Source organism: Pinus tabuliformis, chromosome 3_1 (genome assembly GCF_031772625.1).
Source record: "Pinus tabuliformis cultivar Carrire ecotype Pingquan chromosome 3_1, CPIR1, whole genome shotgun sequence".
Classification (NCBI taxonomy): domain Eukaryota; kingdom Viridiplantae; phylum Streptophyta; class Pinopsida; order Pinales; family Pinaceae; genus Pinus; species Pinus tabuliformis.
Window position 1 is genome coordinate 444,889,899 of NC_142301.1, and position 9,871 is coordinate 444,899,769.

Here is a 9,871-nt window from a genome sequence, read left to right on the forward strand (position 1 = left end):
CAAGAGGGATCAAATCTCTCGAGGTGCAAACCTCTCTTTTGAGTGCAAAACTTAAGGAAAGGTTTGCACCTCAAGAGATTTGATCCCTCTCGGCGCTTGATAGATCCAAAGTTAAGATGGATCTAGGTTGGTTTTAGTCGTATGCGGCCAAGGAAAATCTATCGAAGATATGATTAATTTTATCAGTAATATGTAAATACTCTAATATTAATATAATCATTTTCTTTGTAAACATTGTAGAGCTCTCTGTATTTACTTTTCTAAGAAGAAATTTTTACAACCATGTCCTCCCGGGTAGTCACCTGCCCGACAGAAACCAGGTGACCACCGGTCAGCATTATACCCACTCCAAAATTTAAATAAGTTCATCAGAAACCATATACATCTCGAGAGTGTATCTTTACTATCTTTACAGAGCATAACAAAATTACTTATTTTCTTCATCTAAAATAGTTCAAAGACAAAACATAGACTCTAAGCTAAGACTACTCCTCATCAGAGGATGCTATATGAAATGAAGCCTTGGCATCGGAACCTGGAGCCTTCACCCCTGGGCCTGGAAGCACTCGTTCCTGTGTCAGTTTCCACTTTATCTCCGATAGCGTTTGCTCAATCCGACCCAGTGCTAGATTATTCCTGTAGGTTTGGATCTGTATAGTCGCAAGATCTTTCAGTATTTCCACCCGGACTGGGTCTGGCTCCTTGCTCCTTTCCTGTTTGTCCAGAACTTCTCCTTCCATGTGTTCTTGGTGGAGAGTCATGGCTCGGGCTACGACGTGTTTCATGATCCAATATTGTTGCAGGGTCTTTTTGAAGAGCGATTGCCTGTCGTTTGATGTCCCTGGGTCCTGCAACATTCCTTCCCATTCATCCATGGGTAAGTCTCTGCCCCTGAGGTTGTTTCTTAAATCTCTCTCCCAACTCCAAATTTGATCTCTGACTTCCTTCAGGTTTTCCTCCATGTAGAGGTCTATGATTTTCTTCATTTGCTCTCCGTCAGGCTTCCTGCCCTTTTTCTTTCTTGCACTGCTGATTCCTTCTTCTTTTTTTATCGTCCTCTTACTATGCCTAGGAGCCATTCTTCTTTTCTTTTGATCCTTAGCTCTTTTCGCCTGTTGCTTTTCGTTCTGGTTCACAGTTTTGCCCTGTTCTGGGGCGAGACCTACCACGGAATAAGCACAATTGTCAGTCTTATCAATTACGTTTGCATTTTTATCCAGGGAATTTCTGCCCCCATTAATATAATCATTTTAAATAAGCTATAAAATTTCAGTTTGTTGAGATGATAAATATTGTTAATAACTTTAATGATGAAATAAAAATTTTGAATGATAAAAAATGAGAATAATAATAATGTAATCAATTACAAATAGTCTTCGTTGTGATTAATCTCAATCTATTTTCTTCTACTATTTTTATTGTCACCCTTGTTACTTTTATCATCTTTCCATATCGATTATATGAAAAGGACAATTGAAATCGTAAACTATTTAAATATTTAGCTCGAGTTGCTATAGTAAACACCATACCTTGTCTCTCTTTCTCTCCAATATTAATAGGTTGAATTACGTTAACACACAAATCAATGTACATTGTCAATAATATTTTGTGCTTACACTGAAATCAATGCACAATGTTAATCCAATCACTTTAAAATTAATGTACCATGCAATCAAATAAGGTTAGAAAGCAACATTTACACTGAAATCGATACAACTAATGCAAGTAATCAAATAGGATTAGAAATCAACATCTACACTCAAATCAATGCATCTAGTGAAAGTAAGAAAATAGGATTAGAAACCAACATCTACACTAAAATCCATGCATCTAGTGAAAGCAATCAAATAGGATTAGAAATCACCATCTACACTGAAATCAATACATTTAGTGCAAGAAATCAAATGGGATTATAAATTATCTACATTGAATTCTATGCGTCTAGTGCAAGCAATCAAATATTATTAGAAATCAACATCTACATTGAAATTAATCCATCTAGTGCAACAATCAAATAGGATTAGAAATCATCATCTACACTGAATCAATGCATTTAGTGCAAGTAATCAAATAGGATAAGAAATTTACCATCTACACAGAAATCAATGCATTTAATGCAAGCAATCAAATAGGATTAGTAATCATCTACATTGAAATCAATGCATCTAGTGCAAGCAATCAAATATTATTAGAAATCAACATCTACACTAAAATCAATGCATCTAGTGCAAGCAATCAAACAGGATTATAAATCACCATCTACATTAAAATCAATGAATCTAGTGCAAGAAATCTTCTTCCCTCTTTCCCCCCTTCATTTATATCTGTATCTCCCTCGATCTCTCCTTCTTTGTCTCTCTATCTCACCCCCCCAAACACACACGCTCTCTCACTCCATATCTATCAATCTCTTTGTCCGTCCCTCCCTCCCTCTCTCCATATCTCTCTTCGTCTCTCTCTCACCTTCCATCTATATCTCTCTATAACACTCCCAAAACATACACTCTCTCTCTCTCTCTCTCTCTCTCCCTCCCCTCCTTCCTGTTGTCCTCTGTCCCTCTCTATCTATCTTCCTTATCACTCGCTCTCTCTCTCTCCACCTTTCTCTCTCTATTTATTTCTTCTTACCTCCCTCTCTCTCCCCCTCCAACTCCATCTCTCTTTCCCTTCCTCTCTCCACCCTCTCACATCCTCTTTCTCTTCCTTCCTCTCTCTCCCCCTTTCTCTCCCACCTCTCTCTCTCTCTCTCTCTCTCCAACTTTGTTACTATATCTCTCCCTCATTTTCTCCCCCATTCTCTCCATCTCTCCTTCTTTATTTCTTTATCTCACCCCCAAACATACATATTCTCTCTCCATCTCTCTCTTGTCACTCCCTCTCTCTCTCCACTTCTCATTCTCTGTGTCTTTCTTCTTCCCTCCCTCTCTCCCCTCCAACTCCATCTCTCTATCCCTCCCTCTCTCCTCCTCTCTCTCAAGTCATCTTTCTCATCCTTCCTCTCTCTCCCTTTCTCACCTACCTCCTTCCCTCTTCCCCCATATCTCTCTCTCTCTCTGCCCTCCAATCCTCTCACTATCTCCCTCCTTCTCTCCTTCTCTCGCTCTTACCCTTCTCTCTCTCTCTCTCTCTCTCTCTCTCTCTCTCTCTTCATTCCTCCTCTCCCCTCTCCTTCAGTTTATCTCCATCTCTCTCTTGTCACTCCCCCTATCTCTCCACCTCTATCACTCTATGTCTTCATTCTTCCCATCCATATATATATATATATATATATATATATATATAGATAGAGTTAATATATATCATGATGTATTAATATATATTATAATATAACAAATTCAATATTGTATTAATCCAAAGTTCTTAAAATTAATAATATTAATATTATAATACATTAATATGAATATTATATTTAATAATAATAATAATAATAATATTTTAATATCAATATTAGTGTTAATAATGTTTTTTTGCATGGTATTTTTTTATTTATCATATCTCTTTAATTTACCATGGTATTTGGCCCATAGGCTTGGTATAATTAGATGTTGATTTCTAATCCTATTTGATATATTTTTATTTATTTACCATACCTCTTTATACAATTTTTATATTTATTTGTTTACCATGCCTCTTTTATAAATAAGGTATTTGGCTCATGGTATTAATAATAATTTGTCCCATGGTATTTGACCCATAGGCTTCACCTAAATAAAACATATTTTTTTAGTTTTCGTAACTATAAAGAGGTTTATGGAGTAAATATAAAAAGAGGTTTTATTTATTTACCATACCTCTAGTTTATTTATATTTTTATTTATTTACCATACCTCTAGTGTAAGTATAAAAAGAGGTTTTATTTATTTATCATACCTCTGGTTTATTTCTATTTTTATTTATTCACCATACTTCTTTTTTGAGTGTTCATAAATGGCTTTTGTGATCCATAATGAATTAAGAAAAGTCTTTCGGTAGAAATCACATAAGAGAAATTTTTGGCCGATGCGTTTCCAACCAACAAGTGTGTTTCATCATCGTAAATTGAGAGAGGCCCAAATCGTTGCTAGGGTTAGTCATTTTTGTCATTGTAAATTGAGGGAAGCCCTAGAAATTGAAAAAAAGAACCAATAATTTGAATAGAGACGATGGTTGGTTTATTAGCAGAATTTGGGTCCAAATCTTGTGCTCCTAGTTTTTTAAGTTTCTTTTTGGGATTTATTTTGTTTGTTTATTTATCTGTGTAGGTATTGGTGTCCTTTTTATAGTATTTGTTGTTGGTTTATTCTTCATTAGAGTTTATATTCTTGATCCTTCGTGTTTTCTTAAGTATTTTATCATCATATTCGTTCTTAACTCCTTTTAGTATTTTTGTTATTTGTTTAATGAGCCCCAACCCCATATTTGATTGTTGGCCATGTTTTATTTATTGATTACTTTTCTTTGAATATATATATAGATATATATGTCTTTTGACTTGTGTACATTTTTGTTTTATTTTATTTATTTTCCATTAATTTTTTTATTTATTAAATGCTCATCTCTATTAAGGTCTTGACTCTTTTTTATAATTTTTTTACTTCCCTCCTTGTTTGGAGTATTGCCCATTAATAGATTTTTTTAATATTATTTTATTTTAATAAATTAATATCATAATTTAAATATTATTTTCCAAAAACTAGTCATTTAATATAACTGTTACTTAATAATATTTGTTTTTAATAAATTAATATCATAATTTAAATATTATTGTTCAAAAATAACCTAACCTTGAAATTATGGTCTCTACATTGCTCCCAATTTAAGCTTTTGCCATGCTCTGCCTCTTCATCTAGTTCTGATGATGAACCACACTTGTTGATTTGACGGCCAAAAATTTATCTTATGTGATTTCTACCAAGAAACTTTTATTTATTCATAAGCTTCTTTATATTTTAAATTTATATTGTATTTATGTATAATAATAATTAGATTGATTTTTAAATAAAATCAACATTAAATTAAAAATGTTAAATATTACATATTTAAGTGAAATCTAACTCATATTGAATTAAAAAAAAAAAACATCACAGTAATTGTCATTGCCATCTTCACTACGCTCATAATCTAAGGGATTTAGGATTTTGAAATATCGAAACTCGTGCATATTCTCATTTCCCAAGAAAGAATTCACTATTAACCCAAGGGTGATTTATTGGGCAAAGAATTCACTATCAACCCAAAGGTGAATTGACAACACCAATATTTGAGAGTGGTGTCAACGTCTAATCACTACTCTTAAGTTGACAAGCACACCCCCAAACAATTGTTAAGTTGACAATTACCTTCTCAATAAATTTTCTTAAGAAAAAGGATTATTAAGTGGACAGAGTTTTTTAAGAAAAAGGATTATTAAGGGGAGAGAGTTGTAAGATGACCATGGATTTTTAGTTAAAGAGATCTATGATGTGATGGCTTTGAAACGTGAAAATGTGGTTCAGTTTTTAAAGAGGTTTTCTTTTAATTCAATCTAATTATATTGCAAAATATTTCATTATGGACAAATTCCACTTCAATTTCATAGGAAACCGAGTACAAATTCAATGCTTCTAAGTTTTCAAACAGAATAAATAACGTCGATATGCACGAAATAAAGGAGTTGTCTATAATGCGACTTTTTGGAGATTCCGGTGACGGAATCCGGCGGAAGAAATTGAGGTTAAATCTTGATTTGTTGCAGTTAAAATGGTTTTTTAATTGCATATTTGGATTCAGCACCCTGAAAAACCCCTGGGACGCCTTGATTGTGCAAAAAATAGCTATCAAACTTGCGATTCCAATAAATTGCTGCCGGATTTTAACCGGAAAAACCCACCGGAAAGGCTTCCAAAAAGTCTCATTATAGACAACTGCCGAAATAAATACATAAAGTCATGCATATTTAAGAGCTTAAGGTAAGGAACCAACAATAAAAAATCATATATTATAATTAATACACATTCATAACCCTAAAAATAAATAAAAATGTAAACATTAATACACAGGCATATATAACTAATGGCCATACTAAAAAGTTTACAACGTGGCATTAGAGCCTTACTTATAAGAGAGGCTTGTAATTAAAGTTAAGGGAGCGGATATTGAAATAGGCTTTTGGTTAAATCCATATTAGTTTGGGTTTGACAAAAAAAAATAAAAGATTTTATAGTATAACATTACACATTGAAATATATGATTTTTTTTAAATAAATTAACTTATTAGTCCTTGCCGGGGACTATATGCGATCGATAGATCGCTGACTTTGCGTTGACCGAGGCGATTTTTGATTATATTTGCGATATAACCTAAGTCGAACCAATGTTTTGGGGGTGGAAAGTTTTTGGGGTCTTATTACGCGCTTCCCATCATTCGAGGTGAAGGGCACGTGGCGTAGGTGAAGGGCACGTGGTCGGCATGCGCTGTGGTGGTCTGATCGGCGGCCAGCTGTCCCTCCTCGAGATGCTGGAAAGTTCGGCTTGGGTTTTACTGTCTTCGCGGCCTTTGGGTTAGTATTGTTACTTGCTTGTTTAGCTCTGCAGTCTGTGCGATTTTTCGTCTGCGGTGGAGTTCCTGCCTGCTCGGTTAACTGAATAGCAAACGTTTGGTTGCGGTTCTGTTGTTCCAGGTCCGGCTTGTATGCCTCGACTGTCTGGTGTGGCTTTGGTAAGTTCGGCTACTGTATGGCATTCTGGTTAAATACTGAGGGTTTCTGTTACCTGCATGCAAGAGTCCATGGTTATTTGATCCTGGAAAGTTACTCGGCTTGGGTTTTACCCTGTTCGCGGCCTTTGGGTTATTATTGTTACTTGGTTGTTTAGCTCTGTGGTCTCTGCGATTTTTCCTTTGTATTTGTTGTATTGTCTGCGGTGAAAACACAATGCGGTTCCTGCCTGCTCGGTTAACTGTATAGCAAACGTTTGGTTGCGGTTCTGTTGTTCCAGGTCCGGCTTGTATGCCTCGACTGTCTGGTGTCGCTTTGGTAAGTTCTGCTACTGTATTGTTTAGAGGTTAAGTTCGGCTACTGCATTATAATTTAATGGCATTCTGGTTAAATACCGAGGGTTTCTGTTACCTGCATGCAAGAGTCCATGGTTATTTGAGCATTATAAGTTAATGGCATTCTGGTTGAATACTGAGGGTTTGTCTTAGCTGCATGGGTTTTATGGAAATTTCGGTAAATGTCTGCGTGAAGCTGTGATTCTTGGTTGTATTGTTTAGAGGTTAAGTTGGGCTACTGCATTATAAGTTAATGGCATTTGGGTTATTATTGTTACTTGGTTGTTTAGCTGTGCGGTCTCTGCGGTTTTTCCTTTGTATTTGTTGTATTGTCTGCGGTGAAAACACAATGCGGTTCCTGCCTGCTCGGTTAACTGTATAGCAAACGTTTGGTTGCGGTTCTGTTGTTCCAGGTCCGGCTTGTATGCCTCGACTGTCTGGTGTCGCTTTGGTAAGTTCGGCTACTGTATTGTTTAGAGGTTAAGTTCGGCTACTGCATTATAAGTTAATGGCATTCTGGTTAAATACTGAGGGTTTCTGTTACCTGCATGCAAGAGTCCATGGTTATTTGAGCATTATAAGTTAATGGCATTCTGGTTGAATACTGAGGGTTTGTCTTAGCTGCATGGGTTTTATGGAAATTTCGGTAAATGTCTGCGTGAAGCTGTGATTCTTGGTTGTATTGTTTAGAGGTTAAGTTCGGCTACTGCATTATAAGTTAATGGCATTTGGGTTATTATTGTTACTTGGTTGTTTAGCTCTGCGGTCTCTGCGATTTTTCCTTTGTATTTGTTGTATTGTCTGCGGTGAAAACACAATGCGGTTCCTGCCTGCTCGGTTAACTCTATAGCAAACATTTGGTTGCGGTTCTGTTGTTCCAGGTCCAGCTTGTATGCCTCGACTGTCTGGTGTCGCTTTGGTAAGTTCGGCTACTGTATTGTTTAGAGGTTAAGTTCGGCTACAGCATTATAAGTTAATGGCATTCTGGTTAATTACTGAGGGTTTCTGTTACCTGCATGCAAGAGTCCATGGTTATTTGAGCATTATAAGTTAATGGCATTCTGGTTGAATACTGAGGGTTTGTCTTAGTTGCATGGGTTTTATGGAAATTTGGGTAAATGTCTGCGTGAAGCTGTGATTCTTGGTTGTATTGTTTAGAGGTTAAGTTCGGCTACTACATTATAAGTTAATGGCATTCTGGTTAAATACTAAGGGTTTCTGTTACCTGCATGCAACAGTCCATGGTTATTTGAGCATTATAAGTTAATGGCATTCTGGTTGAATAATGAGGGTTTTGTGTGCAGACTTCGTTAACCAATTTCGTCATTTGCACATTTTCTCATGGTACTGGCACAGGTTGGGTTGTGCATGAATATGGTCTAGACGAGAAGGAATTCGAACGCTCGGCTTCGTTGCAGGTACGGTGTTATTCTACTAATTGCTTTTTGTCAATTTTTGTATTACTTGCTTTTTGTCAATTTGTTAGGGTTTTAATTTTTGCATTGTGTAGGTTTATGGTCCAGTTACTCTAGGTTTATAGTCGAGTTACTCCGTGATCCCTGCCGGGGACTATATGCGATCGATCGATCGCTGGCCGTTGGTTGACCGACGTGATTTTTGATTATATGAACCATATAACCTAAGTCGAACCAAGGTTTTGGGGGTGGAAAGGTTTTGGGGTCTTATTGGGGGCTTCGCATCGTTCGAGGTGAAGGGCACGTGGTCCCGTGACTCCCAAGCGGATGTGTAATGCTGGTATGAATCGGACAGTATACAATTGATTTGGTAATAAATTCAGATTGATTTACAATTAACTTGGGTTACGGCATGTGCTGTGGTGGTCTTATCGGCGGACAACTGTCCCTGCTCGAGATCCTGGAAAGTTACTCGGCTTGGGTTTTACCCTGTTCGCGCCCTTTGGGTTATTATTGTTACTTGGTTGTTTAGCTCTGCAATCTGTGCGATTTTTCGTTTGTATTTGTTGTATTGTCTGCGGTGAAAACACAATGCGGTTCCTGCCTGCCGTGATACTGTGGGTTTCTGTTACCTGCATGGGTTTTATGGAAATTTCCGTAAATGTCGGTTTCGACCACCATGTGACTTCCTTATCATTTGGGCCGAGACGACCTGGGTGAAGCTATGGTTCTTGGTACAGATTGAGTGGCAGTCTTTTGTAGTTTGAACTGTTTTTGCACATGAAGATCTAAATAAATTGGGGTTTTTGAACTGTTTGAAATGTTAAAATATTGAAGATTGTAGTCTGTTTTGTAACTGCACGGTTTCCTATCTTAGGCGTGTATTCAAGGTTTTTCGCTCGTATAATTTATGTGTATGTTTACTTTGGTCCATAATGTTTCTTTGAGTTTGTAATTCTGTTATGGATGTATGAATATTCGACTCTGATATTACTCCTAGAACGGAAGGTTGCTTTGTTAACAACTCTGTTAAGTTCATTTAGTTAGTGTTAAGTTCATTTGCTTTGTTAAGAAGTGCTGAATTGAAGGTTTGCTATATTGGTACTAGATGTTGTTCGTTTGTTGTTGTTTATATATTGGATGAAATGTTTCGTTTGCGAAAATTATAAGCTTTTCCGTGATACTGAGGGTTTCTCTTACCTGCATGGGTTTTATGGAAATTTCCGTAAATGTCAGTTTCGAGCACCATGTGACTTCCTTGTCATTTGGGCCGAGATGACCTAGGTGAAGCTGTGATTCTTGGTACAGGCTCTGTTGTGCATGAATATGGTCTAGACGAGAAGGAATTTGAACGCTCGGCTTTGTTCCAGGTACGGCGTTATTCGACTAATTGCTTTTTGTCAATTTTTCTATTAATTGCTTTTTGTGAATTTGTTAGGCTTTTAAT